This window comes from Herpailurus yagouaroundi, unplaced genomic scaffold, assembly GCF_014898765.1.
Source record: "Herpailurus yagouaroundi ecotype Mexico unplaced genomic scaffold, PumYag 185, whole genome shotgun sequence".
NCBI classification, from domain to species: domain Eukaryota; kingdom Metazoa; phylum Chordata; class Mammalia; order Carnivora; family Felidae; genus Herpailurus; species Herpailurus yagouaroundi.
This window is the reverse complement of record NW_024412416.1, coordinates 11,917,594-11,931,194: the sequence shown is the minus strand read 5'-3', so window position 1 is coordinate 11,931,194 and position 13,601 is coordinate 11,917,594. Positions and strand designations below refer to the sequence as shown.

General features: G+C 32.1%; 1 long non-coding RNA gene across 3 annotated transcripts in view; it reads right to left on the bottom strand.

Moving 5' to 3' along the window:
- Positions 1-474: 474 nt before the first annotated feature.
- The window catches only part of LOC121042445 (uncharacterized), a 16,382-nt gene continuing 3,255 nt past the window's right edge, over positions 475-13,601 (bottom strand). The window contains exons 1-5 of one of the 3 annotated variants that reach the window (XR_005796203.1): positions 13,364-13,384; positions 11,570-11,628; positions 10,915-10,998; positions 5,887-5,956; positions 475-841 (exon numbers count right to left, since the gene is read on the bottom strand). This is a non-coding gene — a long non-coding RNA (uncharacterized LOC121042445). Of the gene's footprint in view, positions 842-5,886; positions 5,957-10,914; positions 10,999-11,569; positions 11,629-12,981; positions 13,004-13,363; positions 13,385-13,601 lie in introns of those variants that run through there. The other 2 variants (XR_005796204.1, XR_005796202.1) reach the window with 2 other exon arrangements.

The following is a 13,601-nucleotide window of genomic DNA, read 5'->3' as shown; positions in this document are numbered from 1 at the left end:
ATATAAATCTTTAGATGAATATTCAACTGCAAGACATTTATAATATTAAAAAGCATAGGTAAAAAAGACCTTGCCCATCAACACAAAAGAACTTATAAAAATACTTTATCGCTCATCCTGAATTTTGAGGCAAAAGGCGTTTTATTTTATAAGCTCATTACACTCTCATGGCAAATTAAAGACCTATTATTACCCCTTGTTAAGTTTTTTCCCCAAGATATTTCAAAAAAGCACAAAATAGCATTTCAACCAAATGACCATCTCTTAATGCACAAATAAATTTCCACAACTTTGTGAAAAAACACCAATCTTAATCAACCAAGTAAAACATTTTCCAGCACACCATTTCCATTTTACCAGCTTTATTCAGTACACTTTCCTGCTGGGCAACTGTAAAGGTCAAAGTGTTATTTCAGGCAGTAACTGAACATTTAATGAAACGTCAGCTTTAAAAAAAAAAAAAGCCCAAACTGAGAAATTTTAAAGTGTTAGAAATTTTATTAAAGTTAACATTTCACAAGGTCATACTCATACAAATCAAACTGCAAAAAGTTCCAGGCATACAAACTATCATTTGTGTTAATGTGCCATCTTTCTTCTCCAAATGTCAAAAATGTGCTTGTTTTAATGATACAAAAAGTCTTTAAAAGTCCATTTGTGCTGGGTAAGAAACCTATGTCTTCATTCATTTCATGAAATCCATGTTAAAAGAACCCTGTCTTGGTTGTATATTATCACAGCACTCTTGTATTAATCCATTTTCCTCAATTCCCCATAGTGGACTGCCATCTTGTTTTCTCAGTGGTAGGGTCCATTTGAGACTCTTCAAGCTGACTGGGTGCTTGATGAAAACATTAAAAGAAAAAAATGCTGTTGGAATACCAATCATCTTATTCCTTCAAACAGAGAACATCCACCCACCTTGAAGATACTCTTACATACACAAAGCTTTAATTTTGTAACAGCTTTCAACTATGAAACTGTACTATATTAAAGTTGTATGCACTGCACACACTTCTCAATGAAGAGAATCATGGAAAGACTGCAAACCAGTAACAAAGTTCTACTGTCACAGATACATATGTAACTATAAAAAAGTGGTAGTGAATAGTCAAATTTTTACATGTGTAATGTTATTATATGGTCAATATGAAATAAAAATTCAAATTCAAAATCCTGGAAAACTAAATTACAACAACACTATGGATTCTAAATCTCAAGACAGAAAAGCTTCCAAGCTTCTTCAAATAAAACTAGTTATGGAAAAGAATCCTAAGGAAGAAAAGAAAAAAAAAAAAAGGAAAGAAAAGAAACCAAGGCAGTGGGTAAAGCATAGTTTTCCAGCCCAACAGATGTTAATTAATTTTGTTTAGATAACACAAATGGCCAACAGAGATGTCAACATCATCAGCTACTTATTTGAGAATACAGAAAATATGTAGCAACTAGGAAGCAAAAAGATCAAAAATGCAAACTGACTTTTTGGTATTTGCCATAAAATGCTATCAGCTTTCAAATTAAGCACAAGTAAAATACTCCTATTGACAAAACACCAAATGTTCCTCAACAAAAAACAAATCCATTACTTAAATAATTTGAACTAAAGTTATTAGGTGGGCAATCAGGATACTGTATTATTAAATAAATAATCCTGATCCATCAAGATCAAACATAACTATAAAAGTAAGTTTTAACCCCAGTCTTCTCAATCAGTTTTGCAGCTCAAACTAAATCTATAGAAATAAAGTCTGGGTGACTAGAAGATTATTAAATGAAAAGTATTTTTGATCTTCTGGTAGTCAATCCTTACCTCTTAAACTATCATTAGGATTTGTTATCTACGTATATAATACAAAAATCTACTCAGTAAACTACTGGGTAACCAAGAGACACTGGCACTCATGTTAGAAATGGGGTAAGTGTCACAGCATCAGTAACAACATCAGATATAAGATCTTTCTCCTTCACATACTTTCCTTATTTCTCTCCACTCTACAATAAGAACTACATAACTCATTACTATTGTCAATAAAATACCTTCCATTTGAATTAGTCACTTCAAAATTAAGGAACATATCCTTCCTACGTTTAAGTATAAAAATAAAAATACCATCAGTTCTCTTGCACCATTAACTAATTTGTCCCCAATCTCTACTGGTACAATGGCAGGTCAAGCTCTAAATGACATTGGGGATGTAAACACAATTATGATGAAAAAGACACTAATGTACAGAGAACAAGTTATGATCATTTCAATGGCCATAGGTGCAATATATTCAATTTGGTACATTACATGATAAACTCAATGCTTTATATTCTTCTGCCACAGGACAAGAGGTAAAATTCATCCAGGACATTATATGAAATTTCATTTTAAAAATCATTATTTAAAAAAAAATTCAAAAGAAACCTAATGATACTAAAATCATTCTAAAATTACTTAATAAAATGCACTAGTTTGTGTGACAATAGAGATTACAAAACACTAGCAAACTGATCATTCTATCACATATACTGTTATGTTTTAAGACAGCTAAACAAAGAGGAATGAGGAAAGCCAATGCTAAAGAGAAAGCAGACTCTGATAACATTGTAAGGCCATGATCAGTCTGCACTCCTACAAAGCCTATCAAAAGCCAACAGTGAGAATTTTGTTAATAAGCAAAAGTGCACAGTCAAGCATCAAAATACCTAAAAGAGCAATGAGGGATTTATGAGTAAGCCATTTATCTTCATGGAATTCCAAATTCTTGCAAAAACTGAATTTATAAATAAGCAAAATTATGTTAAAAAATAAAGAAAGTGGGCATGAGTTCTTTCTGTGAGCCTGGAAATTTTCTTGGTAACAAAATCCAGTTCTTCATGTGTAAAATGGAAATTGTACCTACCTCATGTGGCAATAGTGAGAATTAAATGAGTCAGTACATTTAGAGCTTTCACATTACCTGGCATATAGAAAGACCTCAATAAATGTTATTTAGCTATTATTCCCATATACCACAATAACCAAAGTACACGGAGATCTACAAACTAACCTTACAGAAGCAAAATAATTTATATTCCAAGAACAACGTGAAAAATCCATAGATTATGGATTGACCCCATATGGGATCAACTGTTTAAAGACAAACACTTTCTGCTTTAAAAAGATAATTTAGGGGCACTTTGGTGGCTCAGTTAAGCATCCAACTTTGGCTCAGGTCATGATCTTGTGGTGTGTGAGTTTGAGCCTGGCACCAAGCTCTACGCTGGTGGTTCAGAGTCTGCTTGGGATTCTCCCTCTCCCTCTCCCCCACTTATGTGCTCTCTCTTTCAAACTTTTTAAAAAATAAATAAATAGATAATTTAATCTTGCATTAAAATAAGATCAGTATAGAAATCTGAGTAGTGTTCAGATATCAAAACCCTACTAACTCTACATCTCTCCAGTAACTTGTGAATTCCTCTGGACATACTGAAAGGATGATGGTTTGATATAGAATTCCATCCTCAAAGAGACCTTCATCTTTTGTTTACTTCACATACAGGCTCCAAGCTCATTCCATGAACAGGTAGAATTTTTCCACAATGACGTTCATAGTTTATATCTCCTTTTTAAGGAAATTGTTCTAAAAAAAATTCCCAAAAGCCAAAGCAAAGACTTCTATGGTAAGAAGGCACTAAATAAAGCTACCCCTTAAAATCCCTACATATTGTACATCCAAAAATTTAAAACTATGAAATTAAGGAGATCTTCTCTTTAAATTCTAATTTAGTTAATGTGTTCCAAAATCACTGGTATTGTAAAATCAAGTAAGTTAGCTGAAATACAAGTGAAGTTGTCTGTTGAAATCCAACTCCTGACTGAACTAGGCTTACGAGGGCCTCCCCTAAATTAAGGATAAGTAATCGCCTTACTTCTACTTCACAGCAAACTCCCATTTTTATTAGCAACAAAAAAATGTGACGGACAGGGAAGAGTACGAGGAAAGAGAAAAGATTAACGACTCTTAATTTTTAAAGTAGGTGGTTCTAATAATGCCACAATAAATTAATGTTAATTTTTATTACTTTAAAACTTAAATACTTATTGCAAAACCAAAGGGACATAAGGGTATAAACGAGGAGCAAAAATCGAATCTTCCCATCATGTAATTTAAATTCTTGGTGCTTATGACGACTTCAATCTTCTTTGCTCTGATCTTTAAATTTGAAAGCATTTGGGGCACCTGGATGGCTCAGTCGGTTAAAGGTCTGACTCTTGATTTCAGCTCAGGTCATGATCTCTGGGTTCATGAGTTGAGACCCGTCGGGCTCCAGGCTGACAGCACTGGAGCCTACTTAGGATTCTCAGTCTCTTTCTCTCTCTGCCCCTCCTCCACTCCCTCTCAAAAATAAATGAACATTAAAAAAAAATAAACTTGAAAACATTTAATAGTGAATTGACATATACAGTTTTATTACCAAAAGTAACTTGAATCCTCAGTAGGATCACAATATATGCCTGCGTCCTAAATACAATGGGGATAAAACTTAACTACAAAATTATTTGAAAAACACCAGCCAGCTACTGATCTCTTAAGAGAATAAGATCAATTATGGTAACTAAGAAAAAGAATCATGGTACTTCAAAGTTTTACAATCAAATCAAATCTTCTTTATTTTCCATATATTAGTTTAAAATCTGACTATATATGCATGTTAAAAGGCTCAAAGTTGTAGTTTGTATCACTTTCAATTTTTACTGAGTCAAAAATTTTAGTTTTTAGACAGTAAAAATAAATACCGCATTAAAATGTATATTTTCATAATGAATTTGACCTTCTTTTTCAATTAAACCTAAAGTACTAGTTGATAAATAATGTTTGGCAGAAATTATATACCATAAATCAACAAGCATTCATTGAGGATCCACTATGTGCCAGGTAATTAATGTCTTTAAAACATAAGACAGCAGATCAATGGTTGTACATTAGAAAAGTTTTCATCTCTGCCCTCACCATCACCATCGAAACATAACCAAGAAATAGCAGACATTTATACAGAAATTGAAGTATTAATTATCATCTATAATGTAGATTCCCAAATGGGATTCAAATTTATAAAACAGCTAGTATGTAAATATACCAAAAGTTCTCTCAATAATAAAACCTTTAGAGAATTCATCCAAATTCACTTCTACAGTCTTTTCCCATTCTTTCTCATGCTGGGAGTTAGAATAAACTCTTCCATAGTAGTAGTAACCAAGTCTTCTAACATCAAAGCATAATCCCAGTGTGAAAAGAATTTTGTATTGGGCTTTCAAGTTTAAGGAAAGTTCAGAATTATTTAATTTACTAAAATTATTACACTGAAATCCATTAAAAAGTATGTTCTATTACCAAAAGAAAACCCAAGGGCTTCTGAGTTCTAGGAAGAATTAAGTTGACACAAGGGATGGATCTAGGACAAGGACAGGTAAGCTTTCTTTACAGAAAATGATAATAAATATTTCAGGGTTTGTGACCATTAGCTACCAACTATTCTCAACTCTGCAGCTATAGTGGGAAAGTTGACACAGACAATGTGTAAATAAAAGAGCAGAGCTGTGTTCCAATAAAACTTTATTTTTAGGGGCAGGTTACCAACACCCAGCTCTAAGGTGAAATGTCAGAAGTATGTTCAAATGTGAGTTACTCTGAATTCTGTAAGGGAGTTTAAGTGAAGAAAGAAAATAACAACTTGGAGTAAATAAACAAGCAAAATTTTAATAAACTTCACACACATCTAATCATGTTTTTTATTTTTGTACTGCTTTGAGCTTCACCAAATCTCTCTATATTTTTACAAGTAATTCAATTATTCAAATTTCCAAAGTCATATGAAAATTTAAAAACCGATCAAACATGAAAATTAAATAAAACTTACTAAATGGATCCACCAACATCTATTACGTTGTACAGGCCCTTTAGAGAATTCAGTCTCAGGATTCACATTTCTGCAAGAAACAAAAAGAATATAATTTTATGCACAGAAAAAGATAAAACTAGACTACTAAAATGCCTTTATTTGAAAACTTCAACATGACGATCCAACCGGAAGACCAAGACATACACTTATTTATGAACAACACAGTCCAAGCAGAAGTTCTTACCCCAAGGATTTTTTATTTTTATTTCTTAATTTTAGTATTTATTTTTGAAAGTGAGAGAGACAGAGTGCAAGCAGGGGAGGGACAGAGAGAGGGGGAGACACAGAACCTGAAGCAGGCTCCAGGCTCTGAGCTGTCAGCACGGAGCCCAACATGGGGCTTGAACCCACAAACGACAAGATCATGGCCTGAGCTGAAGTTGGACACTCAACCAAATGAGCCACCCAGGTGCTCCTCTAGCCCCAAGGATTTTCAATCTGGCTATTTGGAGACTTACCTATAGAGTAAGTTACTACAAAAACCATTCATAAGTCTCAGCCCCTAAGAACTCCCAACAGAGCAGATAAAATCTGGCCTCCCTATATGGATCTAATGGGCAATTAAGGTAGAGAACTAGTTGTTTCAGAGTCCAACATCACCTCTTAACAGTAGAGAATTATTTTCTAATCTTTCATCTAATCTACTTTCAAGACTCATAAAGGAAAACTTCCATTACCCACCTGCAAGGCCATGTTTCTCTATTATTATTATTATTATTATTAGTTCAATATTTAATCAAATTATTTTAAGATAAAGTGATAGAAACCTTTAGACAAAATTTCAAACGACTCTGTCACCAACTGTATTGACCTACTCAAGTTAACTCTAACCCTTTTTAAAATACATTAACAAAAATACCATATCCATACTTTCCACTAATTAGACTGAAATGCCCCACAAACAAAACATGGAAAATGATGTTTTTCACATTTCAAATACCCTCTGACTACAGGTATTTTTTCAGTCACTCCTGCTCTGAAGTATAATAACCATACTATGTAGAGTTATCATAGAAGCTCTAAGTTCAATATTAAAGTGTAGTAATTTAAGGATTTTTAGAAAGCACAATAGTTTAGGATTTAAGTTAAAACTAACCTATTCAAATGTTGTTCCATAACTAAGATTTCAATTTTTAAAATTATAAATCAAGTTCTTGATTATATTACCAAATCTTAATCCGTTTAGTCATTTTGACTAATCATAATCCAAAAATGCAGGAAAGACCTGCTTCAAAATCATCTCTAAGAGTTAAGATGCTAAAATATCCTCCTAGCAAGTTAACAAATGAAGCAATTTATAAGAAAAAGGATTATTTACTTTTAAGCTTCCAAATTTAATTTGACCTTAATAAGAATAGAGATTGTGAACAAAGACAAGTGTTAAATCAAGTAAGTGAACTAAACTGATTTATCTCTTAAGAGAATGGTGGAATTGACTTTTATTTGTGGGAAAAAAAAGGTCTGAGGGAATCCTTCACACTGGGCTGGTAATGTGATTAAAAAGCTACCTACCAGTACAAGTTTGTCGCCTGTGGGTTTCACTTGGGAGTTCACTTTGCACCACTGCAAAAATTACTGACACCAATGTAATCTGCCATATCATCTCCTTTCCCAAAACTGAGAAAGCAGTATTCCGCCTTCCTTTAAAAATGGCGGGGAGAAGCCAAGTTTGCCTTCAGCAGACTACAAAAGTAGGTACTTTTGCTCATATTCCTACCTATCTTTAATATTTTGCTGTATCATAGATTCTCAATATAAAGCTCTAAGTGTAACGTACATTTTGACTTCTATATTAAAAGGCAAAGACTGTTATCTTTATTAGCCCATCTGGGCTTTTCTTAAAATATTGCCTTTGTTACCTTTTTAAGTCCTTAACGCAATTCTTACATATAAGAATAAAACGTGACAGCACTTTTGAAATGAATATATGAAATCTTCCACAAAAATAAGGTAGCAATAAAGTCATTACCACTTGTAAGAAAATTCAGAAACCATTCAAGTTAAGCAAACTACCTTGATAATCTAAATTAAAATGATTATGATCACGATACAGTACACATCAAGGGCATACTGCTTATTTGGGAAATATTCCTTATCAAATAAATAGCTTAATTTCAAAAAGCAAAGGATTGTTTTCCAAAACACAAAACTATTTAACTTTGTATACTGTACAAATCAAAACTTTACCCAATTGTTGTAAGAAATATGTCACTTGAATGTTATGAAAAAAATCAAGTACTACAGTTTTTATTTATAAGCTTCAGAACATCATCAAATTTGAACTGTAATGGTTAACTACATTCAGAAATTAACAGCCAAATGTGAAAATTAAGTTTGTACTGAGCCACTCAATCTAGTAGGGGAAGATAGCTTGTGTCTTTGAAATATAAAAATTTTTGAAAGGAAATTAAATAGATTATGTCAAGCATGTAAACTACAAATCCTTATTTATAGTTGTGATAGCCAGCTATAAGTGTTACATTGAATACACTAAATTTTAAGTATATTTATTTAACCCAGCAATTTTTTATTGCAGCATTCTAATGCTCACTTGTTTAAATACAATTTCACACCTTAACTGGTTTTCAAGATCAATTTTCCAACATCTGCATTTAGATTATTAATATTTTGGAATGCCTACAATCAAAAAAGTCGGGTACACTATCACCCAGGGGTCATGTTATTCAAATCATTTCTTCACAGAAACAGCACATATATTTATTACACAAAATTACAAAAACTATTCTCTAGTTTGTATAAGATACTCCTTACTATTATTTTTATCACACAATTAAAGCCTAAAAGACATTTTAAGAGATTAGAAACTCCAAATACTTTCTATAGATTAGAAGACTAGGTCTGCAGTGAAATATCAAGATTACAGGGCTAATCTACATTTAGAAGCTCGGTTTCCTGATTGCCGATTTCCTGATTTCCACTCTTATCACACACACCTCTCATGAATGAAGAAGATGGAGATGTCCTCATAGTCTGTTTCCCCTTAAGCCTCTCAACAAAGAAAAAACCCGGAGCAAATAAGTAAATTAATTGGTTGTCCATAGTCCAAATTTTTAAATAATCAAAAAACTAAGAATAACAGTAAATTCAACTTGAAAGAAAATTTATACTCAACATACATACCTCTATCGCATAATCTAGCCTCTAAGTGTCATACCATGGTTCGTGAAAATCTTGTGATTAACTATGGGCAGAACATGGCTGCTTTCCTTTCTGTGAAATTTCAGGTAATTTTTTAAATAGTACCATAATAACAAATGCAATAAAACCTATCACCAGTTCAACCTAGTAATGATTTTTAGGATCCAAAAATTAGTTCAAAATGCCAAAATAAAAACAAGTATTTAAGTATCACTTTGGTTCTTAAGCAGAAGATAGCAGTAAACCAGAAAGTTACTTTTTATATGAAATCTGGTAACTACTGCCTATTTTACAAGCAATATTTTACAGCAAATATCAAAACACTAAATATAAGCAGCATCAGCATTAAAGTTCAAGTACATGTAAGACCTTTTTAAAATGTGACTTGCTATAATCGTTTCTCTTGTTGGTGATAAAAGAGAAGCTGCAATCCATTATATCGAGGATTAATTTAGAACTTACTGTATCATTTAAATATTTTTTTAATTCTTGATACTGGAGTAAAAAACATAAACACCAAATCATTTAACATTTCTAACCTTCAACCATTCACTTTTTATTTTAATGGGTCAAACTGCACCTTTGATAGGCCATTACAAATTTATTGCTGATTTGTACTTAAAATTACATTACACTTCACATACATTTGTGTCCAAAAGGCCCAATTCTCAATTTTTATGACAGTGACCAACCACATGTAAATGCTAATCTAATATCGTTATCATTTACATACAGGAAACCGTAACCTTGGCATTTGTGTCAAAGGTTAAGATGAAATAGATTTTGATTTTTTATATATATATATAAGATCTTTAAAAACACTATAGTTACAGGTCTAACATTTAGTTTTCTTTTGCACACTAAAACACAAATTTGATCAAACTGCAAAATGACTGAAAAGGAAAAATTAAGCTAAAACAAAGGCAATAAAAATGTTACCTTTATCACCTATCTCAATGATATAATTAGCCAACATCAACAGATAAAAGAATTTCCACATTTCAAGGACAAAGGTAAACTTGCCTTTATATTACTTATTTGGCTAATTTGGCTATTCTTAAAATTTCCGAAGGTACTATATATACATATTTCCTCTGCTAAATCCCCAACATCAGCTTGACAGTAATTTCCATGTTCAGTGTTAACTTATAAAACACCTTTCTTGAAAATTACCGCAGACGTATTTTTTCATTCACATATGTAGTTTTAAGATGTGAAAGTATTATATACATGTTGAAAATTATTTGTTCCTTTTATGCTTTAAAAACAATTACAAAGTTATAGATTAGGTCTCTTTAGATGCGTTATTCTAATTTCCTGTAAGATAACTCACTTTAGTACGAGTTTGAAAACAAACTCATAACAACAGTTAAAATGAACGTATTAATTCCATTAATAAGAACTAAAATACGAAAGTGTCTTCAGTTTTTAAAATACAGTTCTTTTAAGAAATGTTAAGATCAGCAAATACAAAATTCTAAACCATTTCCAAAATGTGACCTTCATCATCCAAAAAATGGCTGAAGAATTTCAGATTATAAAGACATACAACTCTGATAACTACTGATTTAACCATAATCCTGAAGCAGCAGATTATTGGAAAGTAATGACCATCTTACTGCTCTGATATAAATTACGTGTATCAACTGTTTTATTATAATACACAAGTGCTTTGATGTGAGATAAAGGAATTTGATGGGCTTTTTTCTCATCTCTTTTTCGAGATGAACAGTCTACATTTTGTTTCATTGACCAACTTAGTGATATTTTCCTACTCAAATGTTGGTAGCTATTAAATTTCAGATGTTGAATAAAACATTTACTTACTTGCTATATAAAATAGACTTTTGCAAATATTTCCTTTATCCTCAAGGATAAAACTCCACGGTCTCAGTCTTCAAAATGGCATACCTTTTGGGGGGGAGGGGGAAAAACAGCAATATTCTAAACAATTTATTGATGGAACAACAAATAGCAAGTAGAAATGTTTTAAAACTTTTATTGTATAAAGAAAACAAAAACAAAATCCATGCTCACAAAACTTGATTTTTAAAATGTTCTTCCCTAAAATCTACTTACTACGAATACTAACTAGCTCAAATTTTCCAATAAATTCATTTCTTTAAATACTTAAAAAATTAATTTGCACAACATTAATTAGAGAATTACAAAGAAAAAAATGTATCTTTGGTTCACAGTTTTTCTCAAAATATAATCAGTCTTTTCTTGTTCCCCAAATTAAACAAAGGCTTAAGGGACCTTCAGTATTTTAAACTATTCAAAAGGCACATTAAGTTACAATGGCTAAGCACATACACTTTTCATTTAACGGAAAGGTTTAAAGCCTTTGTCAAATTATTTCAGATATTCAGTTATCCATACTCATAATCACTACTCATTGGAAATACAAATTTATCAAAGAGCAAAATAAAAACCAAATAGGCTTTTTATGTTAAAGTAATTAAAATTTACCCAGCCTTACCTCATAAAAGCTGTATTTGTTCAGAACCATCATCAACCATATTTAATCTGGTAAGTTACCTTAAAAAAAAAAAAAAAAAGATGTATCAATGTTTTGATTTTTAAACATTTCTTGGCCAAAGTTTCAGTGTGATGAAACAATAAGAAAATATTCCAAATACATGATCTATGGGCAAATTTAGGGACGGCTCATGGACACACCACCTTCACAGTTAAGGATGCAGTTATTTCTTATCTTAATAATCTATCAGTCTTTGTTTTCCTCATCTTTTGGTGGCATGAATAAACACTAGAGATTAAGGCACGGAGATTAAATAAACTACAGAAAATTCATATCTCCAGACAGATTTAAGATTATAACCTCATTTTTATTTTTCTTTTGATGCCAGGCAATACACAAAAACAAAGGAAAAGTTTACCCTGCTTAAACACTGAAATCATCTTAAAAATTACATTAACCATCTAGAAATACCTTTTACAATTACAAACAATTAAAAATTAACTCCTCCAGGAGAAATTAGTGAAGTTAAAATGGCTACTGGTTACTTTAAATTTTTAAACCACAAGTTATTTGATCTCACCAAGTGAGATATTAGCTTTGTCTTTTAAGCAAGTCGAAAACATGTAGTGTCTATGACCTTTATTCAATTTCAAACCAGGGTCTTGGAAATTTTGTCTCTCCCTTCCCCCATTTCTCCCATATAAAGATCCTACGAGGTTAAATTGCTAGCAATTATTTTGCATTTCACTATTCAAAAAAGGAGCCTGAAAAAACAGATTCAGAATATACGTTTAAAACTTCTTTCAGTGTTCAAATATAAAAAATGCGGTTTTGAAAAACCAAAATTGATACTTAAGATTCTGTAAATCAAGATATGCGCAACTGATGTAACATGTAGCACTATATGAATGCCTTTCAGAAATAAAGCAATTTCACTGACAAAAAAAATACCATCAGAAATACGGTCGATTACACCAGTAACTCTGATTTTCTAAGTACTACGTAAATCTGCCCAACACTGTTTTTACGTAGATCTGCACCTTTACAACACGAGAGCTACCGCAGAATGAAGACAAATATATTACAAAATACACAAAGGTTTGTGCATTTGTGGTTTGCTCCTCAAACCATTAAACTTAAATTCCCTCTCATTTTTTTAAACTCAAAACTATAGAGGACTCCGCAAATTCTTGAGAAAGCAGTATTTATTATTAAAATACTCTTCCGTTTTCAGCAGATCTAGATTTTTATGCATGCAACAAATGCAACAAATATGGCTCCTCTTCATCGCCCATTACCGAGAACAGTCCTACTTTAATATTTACACTAAGAGAAAGTAACTTCACAAAGAGATTTGGCGTCAGAATATTCCTTTGTAAAAGTTTCGTCGACCACGGCTTGTGCTAACATACATTATTTTTAAAAATAATAAAATGATGAACTTCAACTTTTAGAAGTCCAGGAACTGATCCAAGTACGTTCTAACATTCAGGTGTGGTAAGTTACAGATAACGGCTCCTTATGACCTTTTAAAAAGTACCCAACAGTATATTTAATCATTAGTCAAACACCAGAATGTCAACTAATCTTGGCGTAACTAGTCCGCAAAATAAACTATCTTGATCAAACGTCATCGTCTACTCTCGTAATTAAAACCTATTTATTCCCATTAAACAGCCGAGACGACATAGTAAACTTATCTTCGTAATTTTTGAAATACCAGCGGCACTTCTCCAACTTGCATTTTTAAAAGACAACCTTAACGTCATCAAGGTTTTAATAAGCAGCAAGTACCTTCTTGTCTGTAACACTGCAGCCGTTTTCAAAATCGGCTTTGAAAGAGTTAAAAGCCAACACCCAAAAGAAAAAAAAAAAAAACACAAGTTTTATTTTTGTTTAAACGTAGTCAGGGTTCCATTGTTCTTTTTAAATTCCACCATGAAGGAGAGCTCCCACCTCGCCGGAAAGAGGTTAAAAAGCTCCCCCGTTGGAGAACCTGAAAAGGATTTTTTCCCCCTTCCCCTAAATATCA